Below are 19,626 nucleotides of genomic sequence, written 5' to 3' on the forward strand. Positions count from 1 at the left end.
GAGTCTGCTTGGGATTCTCTCCCTCTCCCTTGCCCCTCTCTTGACTGTACATGTGTGCACACTCTCTGCCAAAAAATAAAATAAATTAAAAAAAATTTAAAGCAAATACATTTAAAATGTACACCTCAGTTTCAGATACTTTAATTTCAGACACTGGAATGCAGCCCATCTGAAACTGACTTGGCGAAGTATGGTGAGATATCAGTATGAGACCAACGTACCCATCACGGACAGGCATTATCATCCTGATGGATGCAATGATTGAACTGAAAAATAAAACGAAATAAGAAGCACACACAAACCGAAGTCCATTTGGTGCTCCTGTCAGGAACACACAGTGAGGCTGAGATGCCTGTCAGACACAGGCTGGCCCCAAACATAGCGGATGAGGTAGTGGTTTGTTGTCTCTCAGAGCTTCGCCGTCACATTGCAACTTGATAAAATGGAATAATTCCAGGTTTGTCACAGTCAAGGTGTATTTAGGTCTCCCATGAGAGACGAGTAAAAAGATCGGTGGGGTGAGGGGGTTTTAAAGGCCACCGGTTTCTAATTGCGGGCGTGGGGAAATCTGAGCACGAAAATCCTGACAGGAGATAAGGAGCAGGAGGAATCAAAGCGGGCCATATCCCTCCCCGCGGCAAGCAGATTTCTGAAAGCCAACCCATGTACACCTGTCACGTAAAGCTGTTTTCAAACTCAGGGGGATGATTTGCTCTGGAGAGGCTGCATCTTGTGAACCTTTGTGCACAAAGCAAAATGGCTTGTGTCTGAGGAAGTGCCCTTTCCCTCGAAAGTGCCGGTTGTGTGAGGAAATGGAAAAATTCAAATACACACACACTTAGAGGCAGAGTCAAGGAAGCAATATCCAGGAGGGGAAGAAGTGGGGAAAGACGCCACATTCATAAGCAGTCACTACGGTCTAAGGGTTTACATTATTTCCTTGAAATCTCTCAACAGCCTCATGAGTTGAATGCATTACGGAGAGAAGGCCCAAGATTTAGAGAATTTGAGTGATTGACCAAGTCACCCACTGGGAAGGCAAAATCCACTGCAATTTATCCGACCCCAAGGCCCATACTTGTTTCACAGCATATGCTATTTCCACAGAGACCTGGCAAAGGCAAGCTTGCCTTCTCTTCTTACATAGACCTCCGAGGTCAGTATCTGAACGTTAATTATCACTTAACTCAGGTTTACGAACTGGCTTTCATTCCCAGGCAGGGCCTTAGGGATTACAGTTTAATTCAGAACGCATTAGAAGTTAAAGACCTAAAACTGTGAGGAGTCAGGAAGCAAAGATTGAAGGGGGAGGGTGGGTATCCCAGCCACAGGACAGCAAAGTCATTCAGAAAAGGACATTGGACAGCAGGTGGGTGTATCTCACAGGATTTCCAGCCTCGTTCACCTTTGCTTCTCTATCACAGGTAATGGCTGTGTCCCTTGCTTGAGGATCTGGACTGGATGACTTCAGAATTCCTCCCAAGGTTGCACACGCAGAAACCAGGGCTTTCCAAGGAGATGTATGGAGATCATTTCCTGGTAGAGAAAATGCTTTGCCAGCCTCTCCGCTAAGGCTGGCTGCACCCCCGTATCTGTGTGGGCCCGTGTATATATACCAGACCTCAGGGTGAAGTGGTCCATTGTTGAGAGAGAGGCAATTAATCAGAGAACTTCATTTTTTTAAATAGCAGTGGCATGATAATATTTATACTGATTGAAGATCAAGGGACTGGTCTTCAGGTGTTCGCCTATGTCCCTTCTCTGAGGACACAGGTTCAAGGCTGGCCACATGCTGAGAGGTTATCTGAGACAGGCTCCTTTATCCCAATGCACTGCTACATTTTAGACAAAGGGGCTTTGATTTGCATTAAGTGCCACTTATTCTGGAATTCATCTCTCTTTATTAAGGGATTGGAGGGAAATTAGGGAATTAGGGAATTTGAGGGAAATTCATGTGGAAGGAGACTCTGAAAATCTGTTTTCTCCCACTGTCATGGCATTTAGTTTGTTTGGTACATAACCAAGCACCATCATCTTTGGTCTCTAAGAGGGCAGCGGCTGGCTCGGCCTGCTTGTCACCAGATCCCAGTGCCTGGACAGTACCACAAATGGTGCAGGTGCTAAAATATATCTGCTAAGAGAATGCATTAGCATACTTTCAGCATACTGCCCAGTATTTTCTTTTAAAAAAGCAGAAAGGAGGAGCACCTGGGTGGCTCAGTCGGTTAAGTGTTCGACTTCAGCTCAGGTCATTATCTCACGGTTCATGGGTTCAAGCCCCGCATCGGGCTCTGTACTGAGAAATAGTTCAGAGCCTGGAGCCTGTTTCAGATTCTGTGTCTCCCTCTCTCTCTGACCCTCCCCTACTCATGCTGTCTCTATCTCAAAAATAAATAAAACATTTTTTAAAAAAGCAGAAAAGAGGCTGTAAAATACAATGAACACCCACAATGTGCTAACTGCTATGCTAAGTGCTTCACATACTTTATCTTGTAGTGATCAGTGTGATCATTTTCACATGAGGAAAAACATGCAGGGTAGTCAAGTAACTTTTCCAAGCTCACACATCTGGCAAATGACAGAGCTGGGATTTATATCCACCTGTACCTGATTCTGACAGTTGAGGGTCGTTTCTGTTGCATTTTGTTTTTCCATTGTATCTTTTTACATCCCTAAAAGTTTTGAAGTTCCCAAAGTAGAAAAGTATGAGCCAGGAAGATGTGGAAAGGAATATTAGATGGCTAGGAAGGCATAGGGATATGTCTACTGATACACATGAGTGGAAAGAATTCATAAAATAAATATAGAGGCTAGAAGTTCTGGGTAGTAAAGATTTGCAGTTGCTAGAAATCCAGGTAAGGCAGTTTAAGGTTGTCCTGAAGGTTGGCTAGACTATCATTTTGAGGAAAAGAAGGTCACTTCTCAATCCTGCTGAGTAGGTATAGGCTTTTGACCCATATCATGACATTCATATCATAGTCTTAATTAATTTTTTTATGTGTATTGAGGAAACATGGATTCAGTCATCCATTAATTCATTCAACATGTCTTGGGCATGCATTGACTGTAAGACTCTGTACTAGACTCTGAGATGCAAAGTTATGCAAGTCATGGTCCCTCCCCTAAGAATTTCATAAGGAAGTGATGATGAGGCAGTAAGTAATGAAGGTTTCAGCTCTTTTAGTTACACCATCCCTATGTGGCAAGGGTACCTGTCCTTGGAGATGCACACTTCTGGGCTGGATGGAAATCAGATGTCACAAAATAAAGAAACAAGGTCAGATTCCTGGACCAGGCTAAGCCCATCAACATCATAAGTAAGAAAAAGATTGATTCTACTACTCTCCTGCGATACAGAGGGCAGTCTGAGAGATGTGGGTCCCTAACATTTTGGGGCCTCACAGTTCTTATTCCTCTTCATGGAACAGTTGGAGTAATTCCCTCTGTGCTCTCAGGGCCACGCGGTGACCAGAGCAGTGGTGGAAATGAAAGCCAGGACTCCAGATTCTTAGAGGGACACTGCCAATGCAGTAAAGATGAATGGGAGAATCCTGGCACCAGGATTCTGGCACCAGGTGAAAGCGTAGGGTGTGGGCAGTCAAATGGGATGCCCAGATAAAAGACTGGTGATAGAGCGTCCCAGCCAGGGACCTGCGAGTGCCTTCCCCACAGAGATAAGATTGGCTTTTCAGTCACTTCCCACATTAGCCATGAGGCTTGGTGATTTCCATAGGTGCAAGATACGTGGTGTTCCCTGTAGTCTAAAGAACAGCTAAACATGACCCTTCCTTTCCAATTTTCTTTGAAGGCAAATGGCAGTCAGTCAGGTCTTAGGCCAAGAATTTTTAAAGCAGATTAAGGTCTTGCTGCTTGTCAGGGAGACAGGTAGGCTGGCTGAGTTTGGAGGGCCAGCATGGCATTCTCTAATCTGCCTTCAGCCAGTGATCTTTAAGAGGTAGCTGGGGCCAAGGCACCATAAACTTTTCTTAACACAGCCATAGAGCGTTGCTATGGAAATCCTGGTAGCTTCTGGGCACTTGAAGGCCAACTAATGTGCTGATGCATGACGCAAATGGCTTCTGTCTTATGCAAGTGTTTGTATCGTCTTGGACTCTTGTTCTCACAACAGTGATTCCAGACAGAAGCTCCCATTTTGTGACTTTATCAGCAGAAATCTCCAAGGGATGTAGCACTTCTGATCTTCTCCAGGGTGACAATGACTTATGTGTCTCCTTTTATTCCTCTTGATGTCCCAACATGAACCCCTGGTGCCATAACTTGAATCAACCGAGTCTGTGGATCTTACTTCCAGAGTCTTTAGACCCAGCTAGCTCAAAAGAGTCAGCTCTGCACTAATGGTACAACCTTGGGGAAGCAGCTTCATTTCTCTGAGCCTCCATTTTCCTGTTGTCAAAACTCAAATGATCATAAAACCCATCCCCAAGGGCTGTCATGCGGAGTAAAAGAAATCACTCTGCAGATGTTCATACTGAGAAGACATAAGTCACCCCAGACCTCTACTCCTTCACTTTCTAGTTCCAATGTACTCATGTCTATAAAGAATATGAGAATGAGTTTCTAGAATATGATTCTCATTCTTGGTTCTTCAAGAGCCAGCTCAAAAGTTACTTTATTGCAATGGGCTTTTCCTGCCTTTCTCTTGGGAAATGAATTACAGCCTCCTCTGTATTTTGATTATACTTTGTATCTCTGTTATACTAAACATTACACGTTTTGATAATCACTCATCTACACTCTCATTGATTCAACAAAGACTTATATCCACATCTCTTACATCCCCGAACCTGGGACTATGCTAGGTACTAGGGATACTGTGGGAATAGCTCTTCTTGCTCCTATCCTCATGGAGCTAACCATCAGCATCTCCCCTCAGCCTTGACCAAGAACCACACGTCTGTATTGCAACTGTGCAAAAATAAACATTAAAAAAAAAAGAAAATCAAGGCTATCTAAACTTAATAACTGGGTCTATGAAATAAACTGGCAACCGTCAGACTAACAGGGGAAAAGGCATACAAATTTATGAATTTACGATATTACACACACTCTGTGTCCCTCTGTGCACCGGGTAGGATCCAGGTAAGATACAATGAGGAGACTGCCATCTGCAAACCGGAGATCAGGCTTTCATCAGACTCTGGGTCTGCAGGTGCCTTGAGTTTGGGCTTCCCAGCCTCCAGAACTAAGAAATTCTTTTCATTTAAGCCACACAGACCATGGTATCTTGTTACTGAAGCTCAGATTGACTCAGACTCCACTTATACCTGGGTGACCCAGGATGTGAGACTCAGGATGCATTATTTAATTTCCTTGGGTCTCCTTCCTCATCTCTAATCCCAGACTCACCATACCACCTGCCTCAAAAGGAGGTATGTTACTTCAAGCAATGTCTAGCACACAGCAAGCACTCAAAACTATGACTATTATTAAAACCTGCAATTTTGTCTTCGGTATAGAAAGGAAACCTCTCATTACCAAGCCTAGGTAATCTGTTTCACCCTCTAAAGTACTTGCAGATGATATTTTGTTTCTCTCTGAATATGGGCATGTTCCCTAAAGAGCAGGGGACCACCTGTGACATATACCACCACATGGTAACTCAAAAGCAGGCACTGGAGTCTGGCCAAAATGGGAGGTAGGAAATCTACTAACTTGCTGTGCAAAGTTGTGCAAATACACTGCCTCTCAAGGTCTTCATGCATTCAGCGGTAGAATCAGGAACTTGGGCACATGTGGCAAGGTACAAAGGGTCACGGACCCTCAGCTTTTCTTCCCACTGGGAAGTGATTTGATTTCTCCTGCCCTACAATCTTGGGTGTCCCAAGCACCTTGCTGGGCCCACAGGGTACAGTGAAAGTGACTGTCTGAGACTTTCCAGTCTCCATCAGGAAGGGCATTACAGCTTTGGTCTGGGCCTTTGGGAACTCAGTCATCCTGCCGGCTGGTGGGAAGTCCAGGCGGCTCATGAAGAAGCCCTTCTGAAGGGGAAGGAAGGTCCCAGCTGGCTCCGAGTCAAGGCAGTGAGCCATCCTAGAAGTGGGTTCTTCTTGCGCAGAGGACACTCCCCAGCTGACATCATGTGGAGTAGAGATGACCATTCCCACCTCACCCCTGCCTTGCCCCAAAAGCATGTTCAGGTTATTGTTGTTTAAACCACTGTATTTGGTGGCAGCGTGTTCCCCAGGAGCAGTGGAACAGATAGAAAAATGATTGACATAGTACCCCACCCCTCCTCCCCCGCCCCTGCTCTCCTTATCTTTGACTTTTGCTCATCTCTGAGGTTTCTGTAATGTGGGTTTATGATCCAATCCTACAAATAGGTCATGAAGGATTGCCTCATGGTCAGATCTTCAACCTTTTCCCCAGCTCTCATCCTTTTATTTTTTTTTAAGTTTATTTATTTATTTTGAGAGAGAGAGAGAGCCGGGGAGGGGCAGAGAGAGAAAATCCCAAGCAGGCTCTGCACTAACAGCAAAGGGCCCTATGTTCAGCTTGTATGCACAAACCATGAGATTATGGCCTGACCCAAAGCCAAGAATCAGATGCCTAATCGACGGAGTCACCCAGGTGCCCCTCCCCAGCTACCATCCTTTTAAAAGATGTTGCAGCTTCTGACATTGTAGGTGGTTCCTTTGCTCATACAGCCCAACAAAGATGCGTTGGGCACCTACCATGCGATATCAGTGCCAAACACAATGACATAGTCCTCGGGCTTAGAATACAGAAGCAGCAGACAGATTGTGACCTCAGAGAATCCTGAGCTCAGTAAGAGGGATGGAGAAGCACACGCTCCCGATAGAGAGAGCTGAGCTCTGTTTGACATGGTCTCTGGAGGCTGGGGACACAGAGAAAGAACGCTTAGCTCAGTGGGGGTAAAGAGGGAACAGGAAGACCCCTAGTGTGCAGGTGGTGCTGAGAGGTGAGCCCATACTAGGTTGGGGGAGATGAGGAGTAGGGGTTTTGGAGGAAGAGATCTTCCTCAGAGGCACAGAGAGCTACAGACCTCCTCCCAGCTTCCTCTACATTGACTGCTTCTGGTTTTTCATCGGACTGCTCAACTCTCTCCTGCCCTTTGCCAGCTTGTCCATGGTCCTATCTTTGTGTCAGCTTAATCGACCTTCTCACCTTTGGATTGTGCCAGAACAGCTGGCTTCCGAGTCATGTATCCAGCACCAACCTCTCCCTGACAGGCAGCCTTCAATCCCAGTTTCTTGGGCATTTAAAGCAAGATTTCTATGATCTCTTAAGACAAACCAGTGACATGACATATCTTTCTTCTGGTTCGGCAACTTTTAATTTCCTCTTTTGTTTATGGAGCTGTCGTCCATGCAGTCATGCGGCCAAAATTCTCTAATGCTGCTGTGCCCACACTGCTGCTGCCACCCTCCCCACACAGGATGTGTCTCCTGCTCCAAAGTCAGCAAGTCTTGTGGTCTCCTCCTCTGCTGCCCATAGTCTGCATCGAGGCTCACCACGGCAGCCCTTCTTGATCCCTCTCTGTTCAAGAACTCCAGGGTCACCTCTGAATGCAACCTCCTACGTCTGGCATTCCCTATCCATCATTGCACAACTTCCCTAAACTCGCGGTGTCTCCCTGATGTGTGCTGTGCATGGCATTCAAGGCCCTCAACAGCCTGCTTTTTGTCCTCATGTCTTTCTCTCCTTCAGTTAGTTTTCCCATCATGGTTTCTCAGTAATGGAATCAGTGAAGATCCTAGAAGAGACAGCTGGTGCACTGGAATTATACACTGGGAGGAAAGACCTTAATTTTTGGATTGGCTCTGACAGTAATTACTCTGTGACCATAGGCAAGCTACTGAAACTCACCGAGCCAGGTGTTTTTTTTATCTAAAGCAAAAGTCAACAAACTATGGCCCATGGGCCAAATCCAGCCCATTTCCTAGTTTTGTAAACAGTTTTTCTTGAGTATAGACATGTCCACTCATTTAAATGTTGTCCCTGGCTGTTCTGGCCTAAAAACAGCAGAACTGAGTACTTGTGACAGAGACTGTCTGTCCTACAAAATCTAAAATATTTACTATCTTCTCCTTTACAGAACAACGTTCTCAACTCCTGATCTGTAGAATGATCTCAGATGCTTCTGCAATCTCTAACATTTTATGAGTTTAAATAACTAACCATATTTATAATGTTTTTTTTTTTTTAATTCACGTGTATACAAATACCAGTAAAAACTCAAGTCGTTTAGTCCTTTGGATGTTGTCATTTCCTTGCTAAAGGAGATCAGACAGATCACTTCATCTCTTTGAGTTTTTCCTCGAGACTTTTTGAGTCTTTTCTCAAGTTTTATTATTTTTACTATTTTTCTTTTTTTATATTAACATGTCACGATTATTATTTTATTGTTTTCTCTCATATTTTAAATGGTGCACTTACCCCATAGGGTTGTTTGGGGACTTACTTGTGGAAGCAGCTGGCCTCATCCCTGCCACATAGTACACATTCACGACTTCTTACTCTTCCTTCCCCAAAATTTCTCAGTCATTATGGCAGAATACGTAAGTAGAGATGAGGCAGAATGTCTTTCTTACTTAACAGGTCTTGAGACGAACTTCTGCCACCTCAACATCAATATTCCGTGGCCAAACTTGGCTTTCACATCTACATAAATACGCTTAATTCCTTTGCATCTGCCCTCTCCCCTTCTCCTCCCATTACCGTGCCTTCCCATGCATGAAGCAGGCAAATGCAATCTGCCTGCATAATTAAAAACTCTGTGAAGGGTCAGGTTACTTGGGGCGGGTGCTGGTCTGGAGAGTGTAGGACGCTAATCATCTTGAGATGCATCAGGAAGACTGGTGGAAAATAGCATCTTAGCTTATCCCTAGCTTATCTGATCCGCTCTGTTTGCTTCCAGTGAAATTCTGGAGAGAGGATTTCCCCACCATGTTTTAGGAGTCAGCGATAAATTTCAGATAAAGCGGCCATTCCAATGAATAGATGAGGCTTCCGTGAAAATGTGCTGCTCACGTCTTTCACCTGAATGACAGCTTCACCTGGTGCAGCTCTGACCCACCATATGTGTGTGCTGAGGTCATGCTACTTCAGGGCTGCTCACAGCCAATGACCGTGCACAGTGGGGCTCTTCATACTTCTCATGAAATGTAGGAGGCCTCCAATGGGCAACATTGGCTGGAAGAGGTCCCCCCTCCCTCACCCCCCCCAGCTCTGGTGAAACTTTCATAGGTGGCACCACCGTCTGAGTCCCCACCTACCTAATCCCCTCCTAACTCCCTCTCTTCATAAGTTCCACCCCACATCAAGTCAGAAGGCTCTCCCTGCCCACACCTGCTTCTTCTCCTTTACCCTTTACTGGTGTCTCCCTCAACAAATCTCTCTGTCCTATTTTGGAATCTGCTTCTCAGAGGATCTGACCAAACACAAATAGACCAAAGATGGTGTGAGAAAGCAGGTGACAAGATGGAGATGGGTGAATGCCCAAGGCACCATCTGGCTGATGAAGGGCATGCTCTCCTTAGTGGTACATGGGCACAAATAGTGCCTGGTATAATATGGTGAGCCAGCTGCTGAATATATCACTGGTGGAGACCTGAAACAATATCATGGTGAAGGGGACTCCCTTGCAAATGGAATGTTTCAGGTATTGGAAAGATAATGTGTATGTGATATTTACAAGGATGGTGTATTGGCTGGTTATGGCTAAGTCCTATTGATGCCCTACAGAAGAATAATGAAAAACTATTAACAAACATGTAAAGGCTACATATAGAGCCAGAGGAACTCTCATAGCTTATAAAGAGGCTCTTATTCCTTGCACTGAAAGAGCAGAGAGCTGAGAATATTCAGCATTTGATAATCACAGAGCAACATTGAGAGTCTAAATCCTGGCATAAATCAGCTGGGGATGTACTCAGTCTGATATAGAAAGAATATGATTATATGCCAAGGGAGGTACAAGAATTAGCCAGCGTGGACCAGCAGGAACCAGATGAAAGCCACTGGGACTGGACTTGGAGCGTGCTTCCACATGGGAACAGAATGTAAGAATTGATAGGGATGAAGTTTTGAATCGGGGAGCACTTTTTTCAGGAATTGGAATTTAACGTCTTGGCAAAGACTCCAGGGAAATGAGGCAAATTCACTACTACGTTTTCCCAAATTGACAGAGTGGAAATGCCTGAGTTGCCCTGGCAGATGGTGAGGAAGAAGCAAAAGGGTTGGAAGAAGTGAGCATGCTGACTCAATAGAGTACGTGAGGCCGCAAGACCCACCAAAGAATTCCATTCCAGAGAGGGGATTACAGGGCACACCAAGGGCAGCAGGGATGCTCTGCTGAGAGCTTCACTGTGATGGGCACTGGTGGCTTTCCTCCATCAGCCAGGGCTCAGAGTGGGACAGGTGATCTCAGAGCTGGGACTGTGAATATCATGGGAACGATAAGGCTGTGGAGAAAGGCAGGCAGGTGGGGCATTTACCTGCAAAAGCTAAAAGGGTGCAGTCACCATGAAGACTGTGAAGGCCAGCGTGGTAACGTGGGGGCTTAATCTATGGTTGTGGGGATTATTAACAGAACACAGAACCCCTTGGGAGGGGAGTGGACGGGTGTTAGCAAAGATGCCTTTAACATCTACAAGCAAACAGCATCAACAAGGTAAGAATGGAGAAGCAGATGGAGGCAGCCATTCCCATAGAAAGGTAGGATCCCTGCTCAGATCCAGGTCCTGAGCCCAGTTCCTGGTCCAGAGCCCATGCAATTGGGAGATGGCTGAGTCCCCAGCAGGGAAACCTTGCTGACACTCTAGCAAGTGTATCCTGTAATAGTTTCTCCAGCCCTTCGCCCCACGCACCTACAGCTATTTATAGAGTGACTATGCTCTAGGGAAAGGGCAATGACCAGACATCCAAGGACTGCAGGGCACAGGTCCACACTGTCCCCTGTTAACAGCAGGGGCTCGTGAGCCTGGGTGGAGAAAGCCTGTGTGCCGTCGGCAATGTGTTTTGGTGGCCATCTACTTCCTCTGCTCAGCTCTCCCTCCAGAAGCATTGTTATGGGAGGCAGGGTTGGCCAACATGTCACACCCCTATGCAGTCACAGGAATGCTGAGACCATGCTGTCCTTAGGCTGCCCCCAGCCAATGACTGAGCATGACATGGACATTGATTCTGGCTCATTTCTCCTGACGTGGCGCTCTTCTAACAGGCGCCATTGGCTCAGGAATTCCGACACCCTAAGGCTCTTCTGACCCTGTCCCTCTCTCCCCTTGCACAGGTACAAGGCCACCACTGTGGTCTGACCACTGTCCCTGCCTACTCTCGACACCTTACCTCTATCACTCATAACTTTCCTCAGGAGATCTTTTGCACATACAAGGCTGTCTTGGCATTTGCCTCTCTATGGACTTAAGTGGACACACAGAAAAATCAGAAAAAAATGGAACCAGTTGGACTTCATTCAGCCATTAATTCATTCAGCAAGTGATCAGTAACCCTCCTTATATGGGGGGCCATTATGCTGATGGTAACAGATTAAATAAACTGGTGTCTGTCTCTTTCCTTTCAGGACTAAAGACTACATACACATTCTCTGATGCAGTCTGAGCAAGGGCCACATAGTCACAGTGGAGGGGTTCAGGGCAGAACATATTCCACCCACACAGAAGTGAGAGAACACATGGAGATGTACGAGAAAAGGCTGGACACTTCTCAAGGGGACGCTTTAGAAGGCAAGCCACAAAATTAGGAGCTTGGCAGTACTTGAAATGTGAAAACTCACATTAAATATAACCATGTCAACAAACGTGTTAGAATTAAGGAGGATTTGGTTGGGTAAATTGCCTTGGGTCTCTGTAGAAATTTTCCTCGTGATGAGCAAGGACTTCAATTCTGGAAACATCCATTCAGAGAACCTATTCAAGATTTGCATCTAACACCTGAGTAAACAAAAACAGATGTGGAGACATCAACCCAAGGTGTGAAGAGAGGAGGGGCCTGTGGAAAATTTGCCATGGAGTAAATTATTGAAAATACCGAGGATGCCCAAATCCCTTAAACTAGCAAAGTGAACCCATGGATGTACTGAATCCATTATATGCCTTAGGGAAATAAGTCCATTTCGTGATACTAACATGGCCAGTTGTAGTACTTAGGACCATAAAGTCTCTTGGGGAAGGATATCAAGGGTGTCCACAGTTGGGAAGCAGGTTATCTGCTTCACTGCGGCTTTCAATGCAAATACTGAGCCACCAGCAAATAGTTGTCTAAGATAATCATGGTAAAGAGTTCACACGAGGGATCAATATGCTTTTAAGCATCTCATATCAGTTCCTTGGTTTGGGCCTCAAAACTATATTGAAAGAAACAATACATAGATTCCATCCCTTGTTTGCATGGGGAGGGATCCTGGAGTCACAAAAAACTTAGAGGTGGAAGATGTAGGTCCCAGGTATTCTGATGCTTGGTGTCACTGTTTCTCCCACATACATACATGTATATACTGTTTCCTTTATTTTCCAAAAGGAGGTCACACAATGGCAACTGTCCCTTGGGAAAGCAAGTCACTCCAATTTGAAACCAGAGTAATGATCCTGATTTGTATTTCATGATCACAATTATGATGATTCCATCACCATTCTCTATAAAGATCAGGAGAAAGAAAAGGTTTTATTTGTTTTCTCAATACGAGTGTATAAATCTTTTGTCATTACATTGTAACTTCCACTTAGAAACGTCCATTGTGTACCTTGATTCTTCTTATGTAAGCAGCACACTCAATCTTAGCAAGCTGGAAGTAGAATTCTTATTAGGAGATTACCCCCAACAAGATCTACAGAAATCTGACCAAAGCTCTGGCAGTTCCAAAGCGTTGTTCTCAAGACTTCACGCTGCGTCCACAGAGCTGTGAGCTTGCCAGCAGCCAGCACACAGGGGCAGGGGGAGCCCCAGGAAGCTGGGGAACTCTGGCTCTCCTCCGCACAGGCAGGAAGCAGGCTTCCACTCTGAATTCTGTCTGGATGGCTGCAGATCTCAGGTTTCCATTGCTCGCACTCTACAGCTCTCCCCAACTGACACACAGGCATTGTTCTGAAGCCCTGGCAGTTGGCAGGGGCTACTTAGCCCATCTGGGCGGGAGACAGCCTATGCTTTGGGATGTGAAAAGGAACCCATCCATCTTCCCAGTGTGTAGCTCTGCTGGCTTCCTGCTCCTGCGGTTTTTCCCACCTCCTGGTGGGGGAAAGACACAGAGAACAGAATGGGAACCAGCAAGCCACTTTGTCTCACCAGTGTAATCTCATGGAAATGGGACCCCAAAGCCCCTCTCTGTTTTCCTGAATCTCAGAGGCTGGCATTGCCTGCTTTTTATTTTCCAAAGGGAGGTCACACAATGGCTACTGTCTCTTGGGAAAGCAAGTCACTCCAATTTGAAACCAGAGTAAAGGTTCTTAACACATGCAATTTGTAAGTGTTAAGAATGCACGCCCCACCTTGTAGGATGTGGATGTGGAAGCAGGGAAGCTCATAGCCGACAGCAATGTCCATGGCAACAACAATAACTACAATGATAGAAGTGAATTTATTGAGCACTTAGGTTCCGTAGGCACTGTTCCGGGGACTTAGACAACTGACCCATCCTGACCCTTGGATCTTCACACTAGCACTGCCAGATGGGAACTAAGAGTGGCTTCAGTGGACAGAGTGGAAGCTGAGGCACAAAAAGGGTAAGCTGAACAAGGTCACACCGTCAGCATGGAGCAACACCAGATGGTATCCAGGTCACTGGTCTCCATAACACCTTTCCTGATCACCACCCGATAGTGCGAAAAACTGGGGTACCAGGAGGTGCCCTCCAGATGATCTAGTTCTATCCCCTCAGACAGATGGAATGTTGTCCTCTTGCCCATCACCCTTTCTTACAGGCAGAATGTTCAGAAGTAAAAGTATTTTGGTTCTTGCCCCCTTTCACAGCTGAGAAAACAGAGGCTCACAAAGTTTCTCCGTACTTTCCCAGAGTTCTAGAGATACATGACAGAGAAGGAAACTGAAGCCTGACTCAAGGGTCTCCCTGTTTCTCCTCTGTCATGTATCCTCTCAAAACCAGTTAACTTTGTTTGGCAAGGTCCTGTCTATAACACAATTTTTCTAAACTAACCTAATTTTCTATGAAATTCCAAAATGCAGGACGAGGAAATGGCAACAGTGTAATTGGCATTGCCTTAGCAGCTGAGAATTTATGTGACATTTAATTTTTGTCTTTGTCTTTCCAAGAAAGTAAGTCACACTCTATGGATCCCACAACATGGTTTAGATTTCTAAAAGTCGGAAATCTCTCATGTTACAAGGTCTCTCTTTGGAAGAATTCTTTCCAGGATCAATTGACTATACTCTTTCTGATTACAGCTCCAATCATTTTGAATTGAGAGATTTACATGCTCCATATACTTAAATATGAAGAAATAATGAGAAAACATAAACCAAGTTCTCCTTTCTACCATCTGCCTGAAAAATTTAATAAATAAAATTCCAAGTGTCAATTTGCCTATCAAGTTACATCTAAATGGGGCTGGTCTGGTAGAAGATGCAAACACTCTTCTCACTCAGAAGATAAGCCTTGGTACCTCAATCTTGAAAAATGCACTATAATGGGAAATACCAACATTGAGAATTTTCTGTATGCCAGACAGTGATCTGAGGAATTTGCATATAGCAATTCTTTGAATTCTCACACTGATGCTATCAGACGAGTGTTATGATTGTACAAGTCATGGCCATGGTCCTCAGGAAGGGGTAACTTTGTCCCAGCAGGGACATTTGGGAATACCTCGACACATTTTTGGTTGTCACAACCAGGGATGGAGATGGCATAGTGGGGAAAACCCAGGGATGCCATTCAATATCCTACAAAGCACAGGACAGTCCCCAACAACAGAAAGTTATCTAACCCAAAATGTCAACAGTGCCAAGGTCTAGCAACCCTGCAATAAACTGAAGAAGAGAGAGAAAATATGAGCAATCTAATTGAAACTCTATCAATTGAGTCTGTAACCACAATTTTGTTCCCAAATAAAAAAGGTAACATGGTTCCACAGACTACTTTTAGGAGAAATCTCTAACACACCCTGTTAGGCCAGGACAATCTTGATCCCTAAATCACAAAAGGACACTTCCAAAAAGAAAATTATAAACTGAAACACATGATTAATTATGATGTAAAAAACTTATAAGAATTATATCATATCCACCAGGTACAAATGAATCCAATCTGACAATGTAGAGTTTGTCTCAGAAATTCAAGGATGGTTCAACATCAGAAACTCAGTTATTGCAATATATCACATCAATAGATTACAAGAGAAAAAAATATAATCTAAATAGATGCAGAGGAATATTTGAAAAAAATTTCAGTCTTTGTATTTGAAAAATAAAATTTAAAAAAGGTTAAGACTACAAGGAGTTTAAAAAATTGATATTACAGTTTTAGCAAAGCTTGTGTATAATGATGGCATTTAGAAGCATTTAAGTTAATGGAGTAAGAATTCTGGAGGTCATCAGTTATATTTAGTACTGGAACTCTTATCTAAAGTAGAAAAAAAGAAAAATGAATGATAAAAATTGGAAATGACACAATGATATACAAAGAAAATGCAAGCAAAACTACAAACTATGAAAACTAATTAGGTGGCAATTAAGGTTATTACAATAAGGTTATTGTAATCAAGATTGGCATATGAAAATAAGTGGCATTTATGATCCTCATAATGAAAGACTATAATGAAAGAACCCATTCACTATAACAACAAGTTATAAAATCCTCAGCCCTAAATGTAACAACAATTGTACAATACCTATAGAAAAGTGCAAAACCTTATTGAATCATATTAGAGAATATATCGATAAGTAGAAAGATATAATATGTTCCTAAATATAAGATCCAATATCACAAATATATCAATTCTCCCAGATTAATTATTATTAATCCAATTTTAGCAGAGTTTTAAATGGAACTTATCAAGTCATGACTTCTACATATATATAAACATATAGGGCAAAAAGAGTCTAAGATAAGTTTGAAGCAAAGAACAGGATAGGAAGAATGCCCAAGAGATATAAGTCTTCCACAATCATAGTATTTAAAACAAAGTGGTATTTTTAGACAATTGAACAGAAAGAAATGAATTCAGAGCCCCCAAACTGCCCCATCCCTGTATGATAATGTGATATATGATGCAGATGATGGAGTTAATAGAACGTGCTGGCAATAATAATTAAACGCCTACCTCACACCATACACAAAAATGAAACACCAGGCACATTTTGAAAGTGCAGACTTTAATACTTTTAGAAAGAAAATATAAAAGAAAATCTTTAAGACTTTGTGGTAAGAAGATATTTATTTATAAAAAAACAAATGCAAATGATAGTAGAATTTGCTACTTTAAAATCAAGATTATCAGTTTAATTAAAAGGCTGAGAGAAGAAATTTACAATACATGTAACTATCAACTGATTAGCTTCCTGCACTTAAGAAAAACTCATACAAATCCATTAAAAATTATTTAAAAATTAATGGAAAATGGGCACAGGATAAATAGACAATATGTAGAAAAGACACTTGCAAGATCAGTAAGTAAACATGAGAAAAGATGTTTAACTTTCCACTGATTGGAAAAATCAAAGTCAAAACTACACCAAGAAGCCACTTCACATACATACTAGGTTAGCAGAAATTTTAAAACTTCTGGTAACTCCCACTGTTGTTAAGAATTCTGAGGGGTGGGTGGTAAGCCAATCACACAAGGCTTGGAGAGTGGTTGATGCATGCAGCTGGCTTTGAAAGCATTGTGGCAACATCGAACAAAATTGGACATATAAATACGAGAGGCCAACAAGTACCTGTTTAGGTATGAGTCCCCAACAATGTTTGAAATCTGTACACAAGGTGATGTAAAGTCCATGAAAAGTGCTTGAGGCAGGGAAGGCTGATTCTGTAGGTGAGATACAAGCTAGGAAGTGAACAGAGCTCTACAGTCCATGAGGAGCAGGAGAAATGGGGACTTCAGAGGGCACCAGGGACCATACTTCCAAGGAGGCTGGGCCCTGAGCAACAGGTTTCCAGCCTCAAGAAAGATCTCATGTGCCCAGGCTTCGCACAGATGCAGCAGAGACATAACTTTGAAAAGATAAGGTGTTGGACAATGAGCATAATGATAGTGACCTGTGTAGATCAAAGATCTGAAGGCACAGAGATACTTCTGCATTATCTCCATCCCTGTAGAACTAGTGGGATATCCCATGCTCTCCAGTGAGGGGCTGTCCAGAATGACTACCATTCCCTTTTCCATTAGCCTGGCTGGGATGTGGTTAGTATCAGATTTCATCTGATTTTAGGGGGGAAAAAGTGATGGGTAACTTTTTCAAACCTGAGTTTGGGAGTAGTATTCATACCAACTATAGACACATCCACCAGTTGATGCTCATTCATGGAACTCTTGATGAATTTTTAACCTGGAATCTTGGGCTAGAAATTCAGGCCTTGGGTGCTTTTTGCTCTGTATGCCCTCTGTTAGAGCAATTGTCACATTATGCATAATTATTAACATAATTTTTATTTCCTCCGTCCTAGGACCTAGCATGTCTGGCATGTAATAGCCACTATGGAAATGTTATGCCTTTTCTTCCCATAGTTCTGAAGTCACACCACTTGTGTGCCTTCTAAATCGCCAACAGGCAAAACTAGGTCTCATGCAGGACAAAAATATTTAGGAACACTTTCTTGATTTTCCCCCCAAAGCTCCAAACATCTTTCACTCAATCCTGCTACATACTGAATGTATGTAAGGAGGGTTGGGCATCATCATGGGGGAATCTAAACAAAACTGAGGTTCAAGGAGGGAGCTTTATACCTAAGGGGGAAATGAGGACAAGGTCAGCATAGAGCGCATGGGGCAGAGCCAGGAATTTGTTACCTGAAGCTCCAAGAACCATCACCTCCACTCCCCATTCATCCTATAACCTGGGCTCAAGTGAACCCATATATGACAGGCCACTGGTGCATCTGGGCTGAGAGAATAAACAAAGGGCAGAGAACAAGGCAAGTCGGCTAACTGTTCAGTTGTATCACTTAGAGTCAACAGATTCCCTTCTCCAAAGGACTTTGACCTACGTTTCTTCCCCATTTCACTTCCTCACTGACTAATGGTTCTGGGAAATGGTAAAATTTCTTTTCATAACTGCACTTTCTTCATCTGTTTTATTTCTTTCAGGAACAGAGATGTAATGCAGCACCAAGTAAATGATTTCAAGAAGAATAGGATTCGGAGCGGGTCAGGCTGCCCCAGTATTATGTCTGAGCTGCCTATGACTTTTCAGGGGTCCAACCCAAATCCAGGGTCTGGAGGTGAAGACAAGCCCATAGTGGAAGGCAAAATCCGTGGTTCCATCAACAGAGGGGATCAATGTATCCACTGATCACATGGAATTACCAAGTATTTGTTTCTCTGACATTAGTTCTTGAAATTAGTTCAGGAATCCTTCAAGTGGAGGCACCATATCTGACTGATGATTGCACAGTATGGATAGTATGGTATGTTCACCAGGATTTATGCCTCTGTCCACTGATTAAGCTTCTTTCTCCCATGCCTAAAGGAAACAACTCAGGTTCCCCTTTCTTATCCCACCTTCCACTGATCCTGCTCACTAAAACACCTAACTCCCAGTTTCCCCTCCTTTGTGATGTTTTCCACACGCCTATCCTGTTGCTTACACTATTCTGCACAATTGACTGGCTAAATGTTTCTTTTCATTCAGGATTCATGAGATACTTCTGCCAGAAACATTTTTTTTCAAACTGGATTAGGAGGCATTTTTTAATGTTTATTTCTTTTTAAAATTTTTTAATGTTTATTTATTTTTGAGAGAGAGAGAGAGAGAGAGCGAGTGCAAGCCAGGAGAGGGCGGGACAAAGAGAAAGGGAGACTCAGAATCTAAAGCAGGCTCCAGGTATTAAGCTGTCAGCACAGAGCCTGATGTGGAGCCCGTACTCATGAACTGCGAGATCATGACCTGAGCTGAAGTCAGATGCTTAATTAACCGAGCCACCCAGGTGACCCTGGGTTAGGAGAGATTTTAATCCAAGTCTATTGGTGCACTGGGCAATTCATTAAGGTCATGTGTCAATTTCCCTGTTCTGGCAACTTCTCAGTGAGCTCTCCAGGGAACCAGGTGCCAAATACATTTAGTTATTGTGCACCTATGATGTGCTTGCTATGCCGGGGCTCATGTGAATACTCATTCAGCAGAGAAAAACTACCACCTTCCTCTTCCTTTCAAGTACAATATCTTGTTTAATGTTTCATCACCATTGTGCAAGATAGGTTATTAGAGCCACAGAAGAAGCTCAGAGAACTTACGTGATCAGTGAAAGCCTGTGATTCCTTCTGACACTACATAATCTTTAAGAAACACAAAAGAACGACAGCCTCGTGGGATCATTATTTTGACTTTATATGGAAAAACATGGTCAGGATAAGCTTTTCACCTTTAAGCTCCTTTTTGTTTGTCTTTGGCAAACACTGGCTGACACTCAACATTCAGCACACAATCCTTTCTAATGTTCTTCACCAAATTCAC

Source organism: Hyaena hyaena, unplaced genomic scaffold, assembly GCF_003009895.1.
Source record: "Hyaena hyaena isolate Hyena2069 unplaced genomic scaffold, ASM300989v1 scaffold_641, whole genome shotgun sequence".
NCBI lineage: Eukaryota > Metazoa > Chordata > Mammalia > Carnivora > Hyaenidae > Hyaena > Hyaena hyaena.